Below are 16,665 nucleotides of genomic sequence, written 5' to 3' on the forward strand. Positions count from 1 at the left end.
ATATTCTGCGAGTCTTAGTAATGACATAAATCGGATAATACGTTATGAAATTATATGGACTACCATCCAGATCTGCTTTCAATTGTGTAACTTTTAAAATCGAGAAATGTATCGTATGCTCTGAGAAAATTATTTGCAGGATTAATATTCCACATCTCCTGTGGGAAAATTTCGTTTCTTCCATTTTTCAAATATATATTCTGTAGTTTAACATGATCGAATAACGAAGAGTCGACTAACTATTTTTACGATTTGTCTGAAATGTAACAAATACGAAATACGGCATATCAAATTCTACTGAGTTATAGTAATTCGTGATATCTAATTCAAAATTATTCTTACCACTCAGTCCTGCAACTTCTACAGTTTGTAGTTCATAAAAGGATATTGGAAGTTTAGGATTTTTGAGTATATTTTTCCTTTGTTCTAACTTGTAATCTGGCTCATATTTATCAACTAGTACACGAATTTCCATGGATTCTACAACAATTTTACCTTCTTTTGGAAGAATGTCTTTTATTTCAAGTCTAGCGTCATTATAATCAGACCATCGAAGAATAGAATCTCCAGCACTTGATGACCATGTAAAACTTACTATTAAATCTCCCTCCCACATAATTTCCTTATAATTTTTAAAATATCCACCAAGCATTCATAAAGGATACAGCACTTCAGTTTTTTTACTGTTTATTTTTCCGTTATTAAGAACACGTCCTTCCATACCTATTTTATCACCAGGAGATGAAGTCAAATGTAGTAAAACTGATGAGGAATTAAAAGGATGTACAATTCTAGATAATATATTATTTCCCTTCTTTATGATTATATAATCAAATAGTTTTTACTACATAATTATCGATTAATTTTTTATTGGATTTCCCATTGTATGTTGGATAATCAATACCATTAGTTCCAATAATACTTAAGTTCATGATTAACTGAGCATGATTAGGTTGCAACCATCCATAAATTATTATTAGTCTTCTAATTTACAGGGAATTTTGTTCATGATTTATTAAGGAAAAAATCCATTTCTCGAATGCAGTAGAAACCAAAATTGTGAAAATTGTAAAAGACAATCTAAAAATACATCATGGATTGAAAATAACTTTAAAACATATTTGTGAGTACCAAATGCAGACTGACAGAACAATTATGGGATTTCAATTCCAGACAGAGACCTATAGGATCACAAATGAAATAGAGATAATAAAAAAATTGAAAATTGGGAAACAAAATATTTTATCAAAAATGGGTGATTTTTCAAACCCATTTATCAGGATGGACATTAAATAGAATTATTGGTTTGCAGTTAGGTATAAACAGGTGTATTCCACTGAGGGGATCATCTTACATTGAATTACCAGATAAAATAAAAAAGTACGTATTAATGTGAAAAATAATGATCAAAAATGGTTTCCATGGGCTATAAAATCCTCATTGTATCCTGTAGATAAAAACGGAAAAAGAGTTACAAAATATAAAGAGGTTGGTCTTGATCTTGATCAGAAACTGGAAAATATTGAATTTACTGTAGTGGTTGATCATATTCCAAAAATTGAGAGTAGAATTACTGTATCTATCAACATCTATCCGTTTGATGAACAATATCAACTGTATCCATTAAAAATTACGAAAAGTAAAAGACAGAAACATCTAAATCTTCTTTTTTTAAGAATGAAAGTAACTCGCATTATTGTTGGATAAAACACATCTCACCTTGTTTATGCTAAGATAACAAAACATAAAGAGGCAACATTTATTTTTCTCTAGTAAAGAAAAATTAGATAATTACACATTATGCTGTTTAATTAACAAACCATTAAAAGTAGAAATGATAGAGAAAGGCTCATATGTTAATTTTAAAAATTATCAACATACAAAAAAATTTCCTATTGTTATTTATGATGATTTTGAAAGTTTGCTATTGAAGATAGACAACTGTCAGCAAAATCCAGAAAATTCATATACAATGAAATACTAAAAACATTAAACAAGTTGGTTCTGTTATTATATCAAGAATGTCAATGGGCATTAGAAAGATTTTCATAAGAAATTTATTGAATGCATAAAAAAGGGGCTGAAGAAATTTGAAGAATTTATTCTGAAACAGAACAAACGAGTTCACTAACAACTGAAGAACAATCAAGACATAATAAATGTATAGCTTTACACTGAGTAGATATCATTACACAAGAAATAATAAGAAGGTTTGACATCATGATCATTTGACTGGAAAATATGTAAATCCATTAAGTAAGAAATGTAACTTACAGTTAAAACATCCAGTCTTTGTGCTGATTTATTTACATAATTTATCTGGATATGATGCTCATTTGTTTCTGAAAGAATTTGGGTTTGATAAGAAAGAGATAGATTTAATACCCAACAATGAAGACAGTTGGTGAAAGGGCAGAAAGATGGAAAATGAGATTTATTGATAGATTTAAATTTTTGGCTTCTTCACTTGGCAAACTGTCATCAAATTTGAAGAGAGATCAAATGAAAAATATTAAGTAGTCTTTGATAGCAGAATCATTCGATTTAGTGATCAGAAAAAGGTGTATAGCTATATGATTACATGGATTCTTGGAATAAATTTGAAGAGACACAAGTACCAGCAAAAGAAGAATTTTACAATAAACTGAATGGCTGTGAAATAAGTGACAAAGTATACAAACATGCAAAACTGGTTTGGAAAAAATTCAGTATGAAAAATCTGGGTGGATACCATGATCTATATCTGACAACTGATGTTTTGTTATTGGCTGATGTGTTTGAAAATTTTAGAAAAACTTGTATACAAGCTTTTGATTTAGATCCTTCTTGATATTTTACAGCTCCTGGTTTATCTTGGAGATGTGATGTTAAAAATTACTCAACAACCACTTTATTTGTTACATGACTATGACATGATTCTGATGGTTGAAAAGGGAATAAGAGGAGAAATATCACAATGTTGCAAGAGGTATATAAAGGCAAACAACAAATATCTGAGTGATTATGATGTGACTAAGATATCAAATTATTTAGTTTATGTAGATGCAAACAATTTATGTGGTTATACTATAAGTCAATATTTACCATATGGAGGATTTGAATGGGGTGAACCAGATTCTTCCAATTGTACAAAAATAAGTGAAATGTCAATTACTGCTAAAATGGATGTATTTTTGAAGTAGATTTAGAATATCCAAAAATATTACATGATTTACATAAAGAGTTACCACTTCCATCTTAAAAAAATGTGCCTAACACTAAAAAAGACGAGTTGATGACTACACTGCTTGACAAGCATAATTACGTAGTTCATTATAAAAACCTCAAACAGTATCCATCTCTTGGTATGAAACTCAGAAAAATACAAAGATTCTTAAAAGTTAAGCAATCTGATTGGTTGAAGAAATATACAGAGTCGAATACACAAATGAGAACTAAAGCCAAAAATGATTTTGAAAAGTTTCTGCGAATTGATGAACAATTCTGTATTTGGTAAGACAATGGAAAATATAAGAAACAGAGTGCAAATAAAATTAGTATCAGATGGAGAAAAATGTGATAAATTAATAGCAAAGCCAAACTTTAAGGAAGAACTATTTTCAATGAAAATATTGTGGTCATTCATATGAACAAGACAAAAATCACAAAATCAATGTCGAAATGAGCATACCTGATTTATCTAAAGAACTGATGTATGATTTTCACTATAGAATATTGAAACCAAAATATGGAGAAAATATTGAGCTGTGTTATCAATATACACACAGTTATATCTACAATATACAAACTAAATATTTTTCTGAAGATATGAAATCAATGATTTATTACTTTGATACAACTGATTATCTAGCAGATAATATTTATGTAATTCCACAAGTAAACAAGAGAAAAATGAAAGATGAATGCAATGGAAACATAATGGAAGATGAATGCAATGGAAACATAATGGAAGAATGCTGCAGTGTAAGAGCAAAAATGTACACTTATAAAGTTGGTGATAAAATAGAGAAAAAAATTAAAGGAGTTAAGAAATGTGATGTTAAAAATAGAATAAGCTTAGAAGATTAGGAAGGTTGTTTGCTTAACAAAAGAGAACAGTACAGGAAAATCAACAGGATTGGAAGTGAAAGACATGAAATTCACACAGTTGAAATAAACAAGAAAGCATTGAACCTACATGATAATAAAAGATATGTTCTGGAAAATGAAATAGATACACTACCGTGTGGACATTACAAATTATAAAAATCTAAATGAAATGTTTTCTATATAAATGGAGACTCTAATCAAGAACCTATTCAATGTAAGTGCCTCAGAAGATATTAAAAATCTAAGTGAGATAGAGGTAAATATTTTATATAATGTTACTGGATGCAAATACTTAAATACTAGATATGGACAAAAACCTCTATAGAACTTAATATTGATTTTAAATTTTTTTACCAGATAGATATTCTACATTAATTACAAACTGGGATATTCAATTTTTTTAAAGTGGACAGAGGAAATTGAGATAAAAGGGGATGAAGAAACTTAAAAATAAATATAATGAATTGCATGATCTGGAATTCACTGTGTGAAATTTTTTCATATTATGTTTTATATTCTTTAAATGGACAATACCAAACAGCTAAAGTAATGTGGTTTCTGTGTAGAGAAAAAGAATATTAATGAATCTCATAAAGATAAGTATCGAAAAGATGGATATCATTGGATTTGTAAATATCTTAAGAGGTCTTATCTTCAAAAACAAAAATTCTACAGTTCAAAAAAATCTTATCACTGCTGAAGAAGAAAGACTTAGGAAAATTTTAGGTAAGAAATGGTCAGTTTTTATTTATTTTCTTATGTTCATCTTTTATAAAGAACTATATTTACCTTATTTTCTTACGTTTACCTTTCATAAAAAATGATATTAAATTCGTTTTCTTACATTCACATTTTATTTGGAATAATTATTTTAGAGTGAGTTAGACCTGAAAATGAGTATGAGAGTAGGAGGAAAATGGGTGTTTTAGATAACTGGCCATAGTTTTTGGTGAACCCCGAGGGGTGAGCCAGAAAGTGAGCCAGTGAGCCAAAAGCCCCATTTTCCTCATACTGCAGTGGTTTTATGGTGTGGTCGTGTTTTTCACGGAGGGGGCTTGCACCCCTTGTTGTTTTGCGTGGCACTATCACAGCAAAGGCCTACATTGGTGTTTTAAGCACCTTCTTGCTTCCCACTGTTGAAGAGCAATTCGGGGATGGCGATTGCATCTTTCAATATGATCGAGCACCTGTTCATAATGCACAGTCTGTGGTGGAGTGGTTACATGACAGCAACATCCCTGTAATGGACTGGCCTGCAGGCAGTCCTGACCTGAATCCTGCAGAAAACCTTTGGGATGTTTTGGAACACAGACTTCGTGCCAGACCTCACTGGAGCCGACATCGATACCTCTCGTCAGTGCAGCACTCCGTGAAGAATGGGCTGCCATTCTCCAAGAAACCTTCCAGCACCTGATTGAAAGTATGACTGCGAGAGTAGAAGTTGCTATAAAGGCTAAGGGTGGGCCAATACCATATTGAATTCCAGCATTACCAGTGGAGGGAGCCAGGAACTGGTAAGTCATTTTCAGCCAGGTGTCCGGATACTTTTGACCACGTAGTGTAGTTCAGAGTTGATACTTGTGCCGTGAGGGAAGAGATCAAACAGAATAGCCCCTTCAGAATCCCAGAACATTGTCGCCATGACTTTACTGGCTGACAGTGTGGCTCTGAACGTTTTCTTGGAAGAAGAGATGGTTTGGCGCTGTTTGATTTCAGGTCTGAACCGATGTACCCATATCTCATCGCCTGTGACGATGTTCGATAAAAAATTGTCAAGATCAATCTCGTACAATTTTGCTCTTTATGGTCTTCTGTTAGGGGGCGAGAGACCCAGTAGCCACACACCTCTGAGTACCCAACTGTCAGTCAACTATGTCAGCACAACCAACAGAGACATCCAGTGGTGCAGCGAGGTGTTTCATTGTGATCCATCGAACACCTCGAATGAGAGTATTCACACGTTCCAGCATTGCTGGAGTCACAGCTGCATGCCGCCGGCCAACAAATGGGGTATGCACAGGTTCCAGCGACCTTGTTGCAATGAAGACAGACTCCTTTCCCAACGACTCATCTTGCTTTTGTTCACGGCCACGTCTTTGTAGAGATTCTGCAAGCTCCTACGAATATCTGTGATGCTCTGATTTTCCACCAAAAGAAACTCAATGACAGCTCTCTGCTTGGTACGAACCTCTATTACAGACGGCATTTTGAATGCTGTGTAGAGAACTGCCACCTATCAGAACTTCATGAAAATGTAGGGGTTAATTGAGAATATTGCAAGATGTTCCACATCACGTTCTGCATTTTGTAAACGGAAACTGTCATTACTTCTTGAAGGCCCCTCATATAAAAAAATTGAGTGATTACTGATTTCACAAGCAAATGAAACACTGGCACAATGGCAGTAATTCATAAATAATAATGTAGGGAATGGGTTACCTTCATTGCAGTAATTACGTTTTGAAATATGCTGGATAACCCAAAGACGCTCAGGGTAGCCACGCGGTGTAAGGGCGCCTTGCCACGGTTCGCGCGGCTCCCCCCTGTGTGAGGTTCGAGTCCTCCCAGGCATGGGTGTGAGTGTTGTCGTTAGCGTAAGTTAGTTTAAGTTAGGTTAAGTTGTGTGTAAGCCTAGGGACCAATGACCTCAGTAATTTGGTCCCATAAGAACCTACCACCATCATCGCATAGCCCAGAACACGGATCTGTGATCCACCAAATGAACACGTTTTGTAATGGCAGGCACTTCGAGACTCAGTCGAAAAGATTCCAGAGTGGGATCAAAATCAACAAAAAAGTTTCAAATAGATTGGGGCTTTTCATTATGTGTCACTTTACTGAAAGGTGATGCAATATAGTCGTCATGCTACAATAATCTTGTCAGTTTAATACATATGCATAAGGATCATATGTTGGGACTACCGAAAAAATCGCGTTATGTCACTGAACGGTTGTAGCTGAGTCATGAAGCAGTCGAAGCAATATAAATAATCCAGTGCCTAACGTCGAAAGCTCCACGAGGCTGCTAGGATATTGCGAATTAAATTTAGGGTAACTGCATACAAAAATAAGTTGTGTGAACATTATGCCATCACCATCACACATATCCGGTGTAGGAATAAAATTAGGGAGACCACAGCGCTTATGGAGGCTTATAGACGATCATGTCTTCCTCGTTCAGTACGGGAGTGGGACAGGGAAAGAAATCGATAATACTGTTACGATGTACCCTCCACCATGTACTGTACAGGGGCTTGCGGAGTATGTGTTTAGATGTGCGGTATATGCAGGCTGCACGCAGACAATGCTGTTGCCTATAAAAGGGTTGCCACACCAGTGGACTGAAGCGTTCGGCGTGTGTTCATACCAAACTGTAGCGACCATCTAAACAACCACCAGGACAAACACTGGCCAGCAGATGACGGCAACATCTCCACCAGAGTTCGCCGGCCTTACCGACCTACAGGGGATAGGCAAAATAATGTGAACATCTGTTCTTACTTGGGAATGGTTTATTGATAAGAGGTTGGACCCCTATTTGTTAGTAGTACAGTTGTGGTGTCACCGCCAGACACCACACTTGCTAGGTGGTAGCCTTTAAATCGGCCGCGGTCCGCTAGTATACGACGGACCCGCGTGTCGACTGTCAGTGATTGCAGACCGAGCGCCGGCACACGGCAGGCCTAGAGACACTTCCTAGCACTCGCCCCAGTTGTACAGCCGACTTTGCTAGAGATGGTTCACTGACAAATTACGCTCTCATTTGCCGAGACGATAGTTAGCATAGCCTTCAGCTACGTCATTTGCTACGACCTAGCAAGGCGCCATTATCATTTGCTATTTATCTTGTGATGCATGTACCGTCAGACCGATGTTCAACAATTATGGAATAAAGTTAAGTATTCCAACAGCTACGACCTTTTTTGCTAAAGTCTAACTTCCTTAAATGCTCCAGACCTCACGCCAGCCTGCGTGAGCTTAAACGTGTTCCTTTCGGCTTCCTCATAGTGGCTTGGCTGTCTTGCCAAGTCACAACAACAGTCGTGATTCTTCTTGGAATACTGGCATATTTTATAGTCTCTAGTGGAATGTTATGCCACTCTTTGATCAGAACCTCTTCTAACTCCTTTATTAATAAGGGAGGTGGAAATCTGCTCTGGAGTCTGCGCTCCAGTACTGGCCACAAGTGTTTGATAATGTTCAAGTCCGGGGACTGTTGCTGGCCAGGGAAGATGGTGCAGTTCAGTTGCGTGCCCGTCATACCACCACTATATTGTCTTGGCTGTGTGAATGGATGCATTATCGTCCTGAAATATGGCATCATTGTTAGGGAACAACATTTGAATCATGGGGTGCACCTGATCACCTAAAATTTTCACATAATCGTTGACTGTAAGACGGCCTTTGAGAGTAATGGGTCCAGCAAAATACCATGATACGGAAGCTCACACCATGACACTTCCACCTCCATGCTGAACCGTTGGAATCAAGCAATCAGGATTTTGGGATTCTTTTTGGCGTTCTCCAGACGTAAACCTGGCCCAATGTGGAAATAAATAAAACGTTGACCCGTCAGACCATATGACGTGTTTCCACTGATCAACTGTCCAGGATTTACGCTCCTGGCACCATGTTTTACGCTTCTTTGCGTTGGTTGTCGTCACTAATGGTTTTGGTATACAAGCTCGACCATGAATTTTCGCTTTATGAAGTTCTCGACGGACAGTGTCTCAAAGATGACGATTGACCTCTGCAGTCACTTTAGCTGTTGCAGTTTTGTGTTGTTTTGACACAATTCTTGTTAGCATACAACGATCTCTGTCATTTAGTTTTGATTTGCGCCCACTACTACGTTTAGATGATGATGTCTTTCCATGTTTTGTGTAGGCTCTCATGACTGTTGAAACCGTTGCTCTTGAAACAGTCAATAAGTGAGCGGTCTTGGTTACTTATGTTCCAGCTACTCGGGGCCTCCCATCTGCCCTCTTTGGAACTCTGTTAGGTCTTTCATTGCACGTCAATCTCGGCCTCTGAATGCAAATACGAAGTGTGCACTACGCATAAACAACCTGCACTGATGCCTAGTCCGTGCTGAACACGTTTAGTCTAGCATGACACGTGCCTTAACCGTCCCATTACTACAGCTGTTCACATTATTTTTCCTATCACCTGTACTTGCTTCCGCGGGATCACGTGCGCGCAGGTAGTTTCGACCGTATCCTGGCGCCTCCATCGTATTTAGGCCACCGCTTAACAGTGCCAGTCCAGTTCGTAGCTGGCGACGTCTGTAGTAGGAGTTCTGTAGTCATAGTCTTGCTTAATAACCGTCACGCCTGGAAGGTCTTCGATGCCCGTTGTGTTGTTGTGGTCTTCAGTCCTGAGACTGGTTTGATGCAGCTCTCCATGCTACTCTATCCTGTGCAAGCTTCTTCATCTCCCAGTACCTACTGCAACCTACATCCTTCTGAATCTGCTTAGTGTATTCATCTCTTGGTCTCCCCCTACGATTTTTACCCTCCACGCTGCCCTCCAACACTAAGTTGGTGATCCCTTGGTGCCTCAGAACATGTCCTACCAACCGATTCCTTCTTCTGGTCAAGTTGTGCCACAAACTTCTCTTCTCCCCAATCCTATTCAATACTTCCTCATTAGTTATGTGATCTACCCATCTAATCTTCAGCATTCTTCTGTAGCACCACATTCCGAAAGCTTCTATTCTCTTCTTGTCCAAACTATTTACCGTCCATGTTTCACTTCCATACATGGCTACACTCCATACAAATACTTTCAGAAATGACTTCCATACACTTAAATCTGTACTCGATGTTAACAAATTTTTCTTCAGAAACACTTTCCTTGCCATTGCCAATCTACATTTTATATCCTCTCTACTTCGACCATCATCAGTTATTTTGCTCCCCAAATAGCAAAACTCCTTTACTACTTTAAGAGTCTCATTTCCTAATCTAATACCCTCAACATCACCCGACTTAATTCGACTACATTCCATTATCCTCATTTTGCTTTTGTTGATGTTCATCTTATATCCTCCCTTCAAGACACCATCCATTCCGTTCAACTGCTCTTCCAAGTCCTTTGCTGTCTCTGACAGAATTACAATGTCATCGGCGAACCTCAAAGTTTTTATTTCTTCTCCCTGGATTTTAATACCTACTCCGAATTTTTCTTTTGTTTCCTTTACTGCTTGCTCAATATACAGATTGAATAACATCGGGGAGAGGCTACAACCCTGTCTCACTCCCTTCCCAACCACTGCTTCCCTTTCATGTCCCTCAACTCTTATAACTGCCATCTGGTTTCTGTACAAATTGTAAATAGCCTTTCGCTCCCTGTATTTTACCCCTGCCACCTTTAGAATTTGAAAGAGAGTATTCTAGTCAACATTGTCAAAAGCTTTCTCTAAGTCTACAAATGCTAGAAACGTAGGTTTGCCTTTCCTTAACCTCGCTTCTAAGATAAGTCGTAAGGTCAATATTGCCTCACGTGTTCCAGTATTTCTACGGAATCCAAACTGATCTTCCCCGAGGTCGGCTTCTACCAGTTTTTCCATTCGTCTGTAAAGAATTCGTGTTATTATTTTGCAGCTGTGGCTTATTAAACTGATTGTTCGGTAATTTTCACATCTGTCAACACCTGCTTTCTTTGGGATTGGAATTATTATATTCTTCTTGAAGTCTGAGGGTATTTCACCTGTTTCATACATCTTGCTCACCAGATGGTAGAGTTTTGTCAGGACTGTCTCTCCCAAGGCCGTCAATAGTTCCAATGGAATGTTGTCTACTCCGGGGGCCTTGTTTCGACTCAGGTTTTTCAGTGCTCTGTCAAACTCTTCACGCAGTATCGTATCTCCCATTTCATCTTCATCTACATCCTCTTCCATTTCCATAATATTGTCCTCAAGTACATCGCCCTGGTATAGACCCTCTATATACTCCTTCCACCTTTCTGCTTTCCCCTCTTTGCTTAGAACTGGGTTTCCATCTGACCTCTTGATGCCCGTTATGCAACCGGAAACCGCCGCTTCGTGCAGCAGTCAGTTCCATTTTCAGACTTCACCGAGCTGTAGATTCAGCCGCGTGGGCTTTGGTATTAGGCTGTCGCAGCGTTGCGCTCTTAAACTTTGAGTTCGTACTGAATCGAGGACAGTGGTGATTCAGACCTCAGCCTTAGGCAAATTAAGTATACGTTGTCTTGCAAGCACCCTTATGACGACACTACTTTTCTTTTTTTTTTTTTTTTTTGTCTGCCTGTTTGTTCTATATATATTGACTACTGTTGAATTTATAATGGCAGGCTGAGGAGGGACATGCTTACTTTTGATAGCAGGAATTTCTTTCATTCTTTTCGTATGGCCAGCTGTGATAAAAGATCTTGGACACACTCTTATTATCGACCTCCTCTGACTATTATGCCCGTTAATAGACTAAGGTTTTGGCCAACCTAAATTTTGAGAACAGTCTATCATCGATTGATCTTTATTCCCGGGTGCTCTTTTGCACATACGGATATTTTTTAAGGTCGCAACGGATAATGCAGTAGGAATTCTGGGGCAGTCAGAGAAAACTACGTGCTGGCCTGAACTAATCTTGTGCCAAGAACTTAAGATTGGGGTAACCTAAAAATAAATGCTATTAACGTGTCTCTCTTTTCAGGCATGGTTAGAAATAAGGTAGCGATGAACGGAGGTTGCATTCAAATTACAAGTTACTTTTAATTTTGGTTAATCTTTTTGCATTTAACAGTTTGACAAGCATTCATGATATTATTTACAGGGGATCAGATACCATTCGACATTCTACTTCACAATATCTCACCTGAGAATTACAAGCAGTATTGGCTTCACTTTGCATAGTCCTGTTGGGAAGGAAAAGTTTTGGAGAGCATGTGGTCACTGTGTAAGGTTACAGGGGTTTTCTTTTTTTCCCTTATTCTTGAATTGAGAACAACAGTGTGAGGTGAAATTACGAGTTTAATGTCGCAATATTGCTCACCACATTACAGCTTTTCACACAGTTACAAACTTGCCAACATAAAAAAACGCAATGTATACGCATCTTGTCAACATCAAAAAGTGAAATAAGTTTATACACAACAATGTTAAATATTAACTATCTGAAAGAACATTAATCTTAAGCACAATGTTATGAAAGTTTAATTGGACGCTTCTTTACAAAATTGCTCCAATACATACGTTATGATGTTGGTCAGTTGTACGAAAATCGTCCGATTCCGGTTCAAAGTTCGGTACTCTTTAGGACGACAATCAGGTCTACAATCGATGGTTAGTGAAGTGACAAATTTGAGCGCAAGATTACCCAAGGCTGCTCGAGTTTACAGTGAACGCAAGCTGGTGAACCAACAAAGTTTGTGTCTCTGCACGTGGTATTTACCTTAAGCTGCGACGTGCTGCTGTCTGCAAGGCCGCTCTCTCCCACTGAAATTCCTACTAAACTAATCTGGCCTTTGCGGAACTTTCCAGCAGAAACTTTCCCTATGTTTCTCATTATGCAAGAAAACATGTACTCAGCCCTAGTCTTATTATGTGGCCATATACACGAGCATGGTTGGAGCAGCGTGCATATTATAGTTCCCTCTCAGTTCTTGCAAGAACAGTTAACTAATGTGGCTGGTTCGTTTCTCCAGAGTTGGAGCTAAACGTTGCTACAGCTAAATTTAGTTGGAGTGCAGCCGCTGTGAATGGAGTGTCCACACCAATTTCTTCTCTGTGTCATACAGAGCGTCAAGTGCTCCATTCTGCACTTGACGCCAGTTCAGAGACTAGTCCCCACCACAAATTTCTCTCTTGACCTACTGCCTCGACTTGGGTTCCTTTTTCACATCACGGCTTTTTTCGACCAATAGGAGCGTTCCTCTCATTTTGTAGAAACACCCCCCTACCAGTTGCAACGTCCCATCTATCAAACTGCGTCGAAACTTCAGTAGTTTTCTCCTTCCCAGTGAGTTTTCGCCAATCGGACGTTTTGTGCCCAATCTAAACACCTGAAGTACATTGACCTTTCCACATGTCGCTGGACGAAAAGGCGTCACTTGCTTTTGTTCGTGCCCCACTGGAATTTCGAAACGCAGTTTCCTAAAGCTTCTTCTCTGCTCCTGTACCGATTCCCTCACTACAGGCGACCCTCCAGCTTGAACCACCTGGCCCAGGGTCGCTGTCATCCTTTCTGCCACCCCTTTAAGTGGTTGCCGGTATAACTCCCACAGCGCGCTTTCGCTATGCCATTGTGGTGCTGGCTTTTCAAAACTAAAAGCGATTCGACTCGCGTTCCCTCTTCTACCTTTCGCTCAAAGACATGTATTGAATAGGAATGGTGTGTTAATTACCGTTGATTGACTGTCATCCCTTTTTGCATTACATATTGATAGGCAAATGTTCTCATAACTGTCGATGTACGTTAGCTGTCATCTTCACCTTCATTGCTATTTGTAAAGGTCTCACATAAGATGCGAATCTGACCATTTATTCTGCAACCTTACATATCCTCCTCCTTCCATCTTCAATTTTTTACTGGGTCAATCAATGGTTGAGTAATTGATTGAAGATAGTGCAAAATTGGTTCAACTGCTGACTGTAGCAATTGAGATGTTTACTGACAAACTTCCTATCTTAATATTTAGTATAATTTACGAAGAGGTTCTATTGAGTCTCCTTCATTTTACCTCACACATGATTTTCTGTTCTTTTGTACTATTCTATTGAACTAATTGAAGGAAGTATTTTCTTTTAAATATAGTTGACTACATGGAAATTCAAACAGTTTGACTATCTTTATATACACTACTGGCCATTAAAATTGCTACACCACGAAGATGACGTGCTACAGACGTGAAATTTAACCGACAGGAAGAATATGCTGTGATACGCAAATGATTAGCTTTTCAGAGCATTCACATAAGGTTGGCGCTGGTGACGACACCTACAACGTGCTGACATGAGGAAAGTTTACAACCGATTACTCATACAAAGACAACAGTTGACCGACGTTGCCTGTTGAAACGTTGTTGTGATGCTCGTGTAAGGAGGAGAAATACGACCATCACGTTTCCGACTTTGATAAAGGTCGGATTGTAGCCTATCGCGATTGCGGTTCATCGTATCGCGACACTGTTGCTCACGTTGGTCGAGATCCAATGACTGTTAGCAGAATATTGAATCGGTGGGTTCAGGAGGGTAATACGGACCGCCGTGCTGGATCCCAACGGCCTCGTATCACTGTCAGTCGAGATGACGGGCATCTTATCCGCATGGCTGTAACGGATCGTGCAGCCACGTCTCGATCCCTGAGTCAACAGATGGGGACGTTTGCAAGACAACAACCATCTGCACGAACAATTCGACGACGTTTGCAGCAGCATGGACTATCAGCTCGGAGACCATGGCTGAGGTTACCCTTGACGCTGCACCACAGACAGGAGCGCCTGCGATGGTGTACTCTACGACGAACCTGGGTGTACGAATGGCAAAACGTCATTTTTTCGGATGAATCCAGGTTCTGTTTACAGCATCATGATGGTCTCATCCGTGTTTGGCGACAACGGGGGAACGCACATTGGAAGCGTGTATTCGTCATCGCCATACTTGTGTATCACCCGGCGTGGTGGTATGGGATGCCACTGGTTACACGTCTCGGTCACCTCTTGTTCGCATTGACGGCACTTTGAACAGTGGACGTTATATTTCAGATGTGTTAAGACCTGTGGCTCTACCCTTCATTCGATCCCTGCGAAACCCTACATTTCAGTAGAATAATGCACGACCGCATGTTGCAGGTCCTATACGGGCCTTTCTGGATACAGAAAATATTTGACTGTTGCCCTGGCCAGCACATTCTCCAGATCTCTCACCAATTGAAAACGTCTGGTCATCGGTGGCCGAGCAACTGGCTCGTCACAATACGCCAGTCACTACTCTTGATGAACTGTGGTATCGTGTTGAAGCTACATTGGCAGCTGTACCTGTACACGCCATCCAAGCTCTGACTCAATGCCCAGGCGTATCAAGGCCATTATTACGGTCATAGGTGGTTGTTCTGGGTACTGATATCTCAGGATCTATGGACCCAAATTGTGTGAAAATGTAATCACATGTCAGTTCTAGTATAATATATTTGTCCAAAGAATACCCGTTTATCATCTGCATTTCTTCTTGGTGTAGCAATTTTCATGGCCAGTAGTGTATTTGTATCATTTGAAAATTCTCCTTTTTATTTTGAGACTGTTCTATTTTATTCAGTTCATTTATGTTAAATGATGATGGATATGTATTGAAGTTGAGGAAACCTTCATTTAACATTATCTTCCTCATTTTATAAAAAAAAATGTTACTTTTTTTCTTTTGGATTAGTCATAATTGAAAACATGTTTATTTCTTACAATTAAACTTTATAAGCTATATCTCAACCTATCTCATGATTTTACACCTATAATCGTATGTAAGATTTCTATTTACCAGAAATCTTAATTCTACGCATCATGACTTTACAAAAATTATCAACATTGACTTTCACAAACACTGCATTTCTAAACCTAATTTGTACTTTACAAACTCTACATTGACATCCTGCAATAGCTAAATCCATTCACGTTTATCTATCCTATGTATTTTTATGAACTCATTACACTCAAAATTGTTAATAGTACGTTTTTTATTAACTTAAACAAGTTAGAAAAAACCGAAATATAAGAAAATATTATTTACGTATCAAAATGAGCAACCAAACGTCGTTAATAAAGACTTATCACTTACACAGGAAAAGTTTACATTAACATACCTTTAAACACAATAAGAATTTAAATTGCTGTCCCTTTTTTTTCTAGATAGTAGTCTAAAATGGTTCAAATGGCTCTGAGCACTATGGGACTCAACATCTTAGGTCATAAGTCCCCTAGAACTTAGAACTACTTAAACCTAACTAACCTAAGGACATCACACACACCCATGCCCGAGGCAGGATTCGAACCTGCGACCGTAGCAGTCCCGCGGTTCCGGACTGCAGCGCCAGAACCGCTAGACCACCGCGGCTGGCGATAGTAGTCTGTCACAGACAGTTCTTTCTCCTTTCTGTACCATGGTTCACTTTTTCTTCAAGAGTTTCGGCGTGTTTCCGTCTAACGTGGAATGATGGTCGGCTGTGTGCCTCAGCGTGTCTCCGTTGAGTATGGTATGACGCTTGGTATGCGTCTCGCCGCGTTTGCGTTGAGTGTGGCATGACGGTTGCCCGTGTCCCTCGCCATGTTCCCGTCGAGAACGGAATGACATTCGACAGAAAGGTCTGAAGGTCTGAGTGTGTCGTGAATGCGTGGTAGCCGTTGTTCCATTATGCACATGACTGTGGTGCTGTTGAATTGGAGATCCATTTTTGGCAGCCAACTTTTCCGCTTCCACATTCGTCGAATCCTTACGCCGATTCACCGTGGGTCATTTCGTCGGTAGATTTCCATACGAGTTGTTCTCTTCCATATTTCTGGTATGCCACCTGAAAGCGTTGCAATCTTACATAAAGAACATAGAATACATATATGGTGTTAGATCAGTTA

The sequence above is a fragment of the Schistocerca cancellata genome, chromosome 8 (genome assembly GCF_023864275.1).
Source record: "Schistocerca cancellata isolate TAMUIC-IGC-003103 chromosome 8, iqSchCanc2.1, whole genome shotgun sequence".
NCBI lineage: Eukaryota > Metazoa > Arthropoda > Insecta > Orthoptera > Acrididae > Schistocerca > Schistocerca cancellata.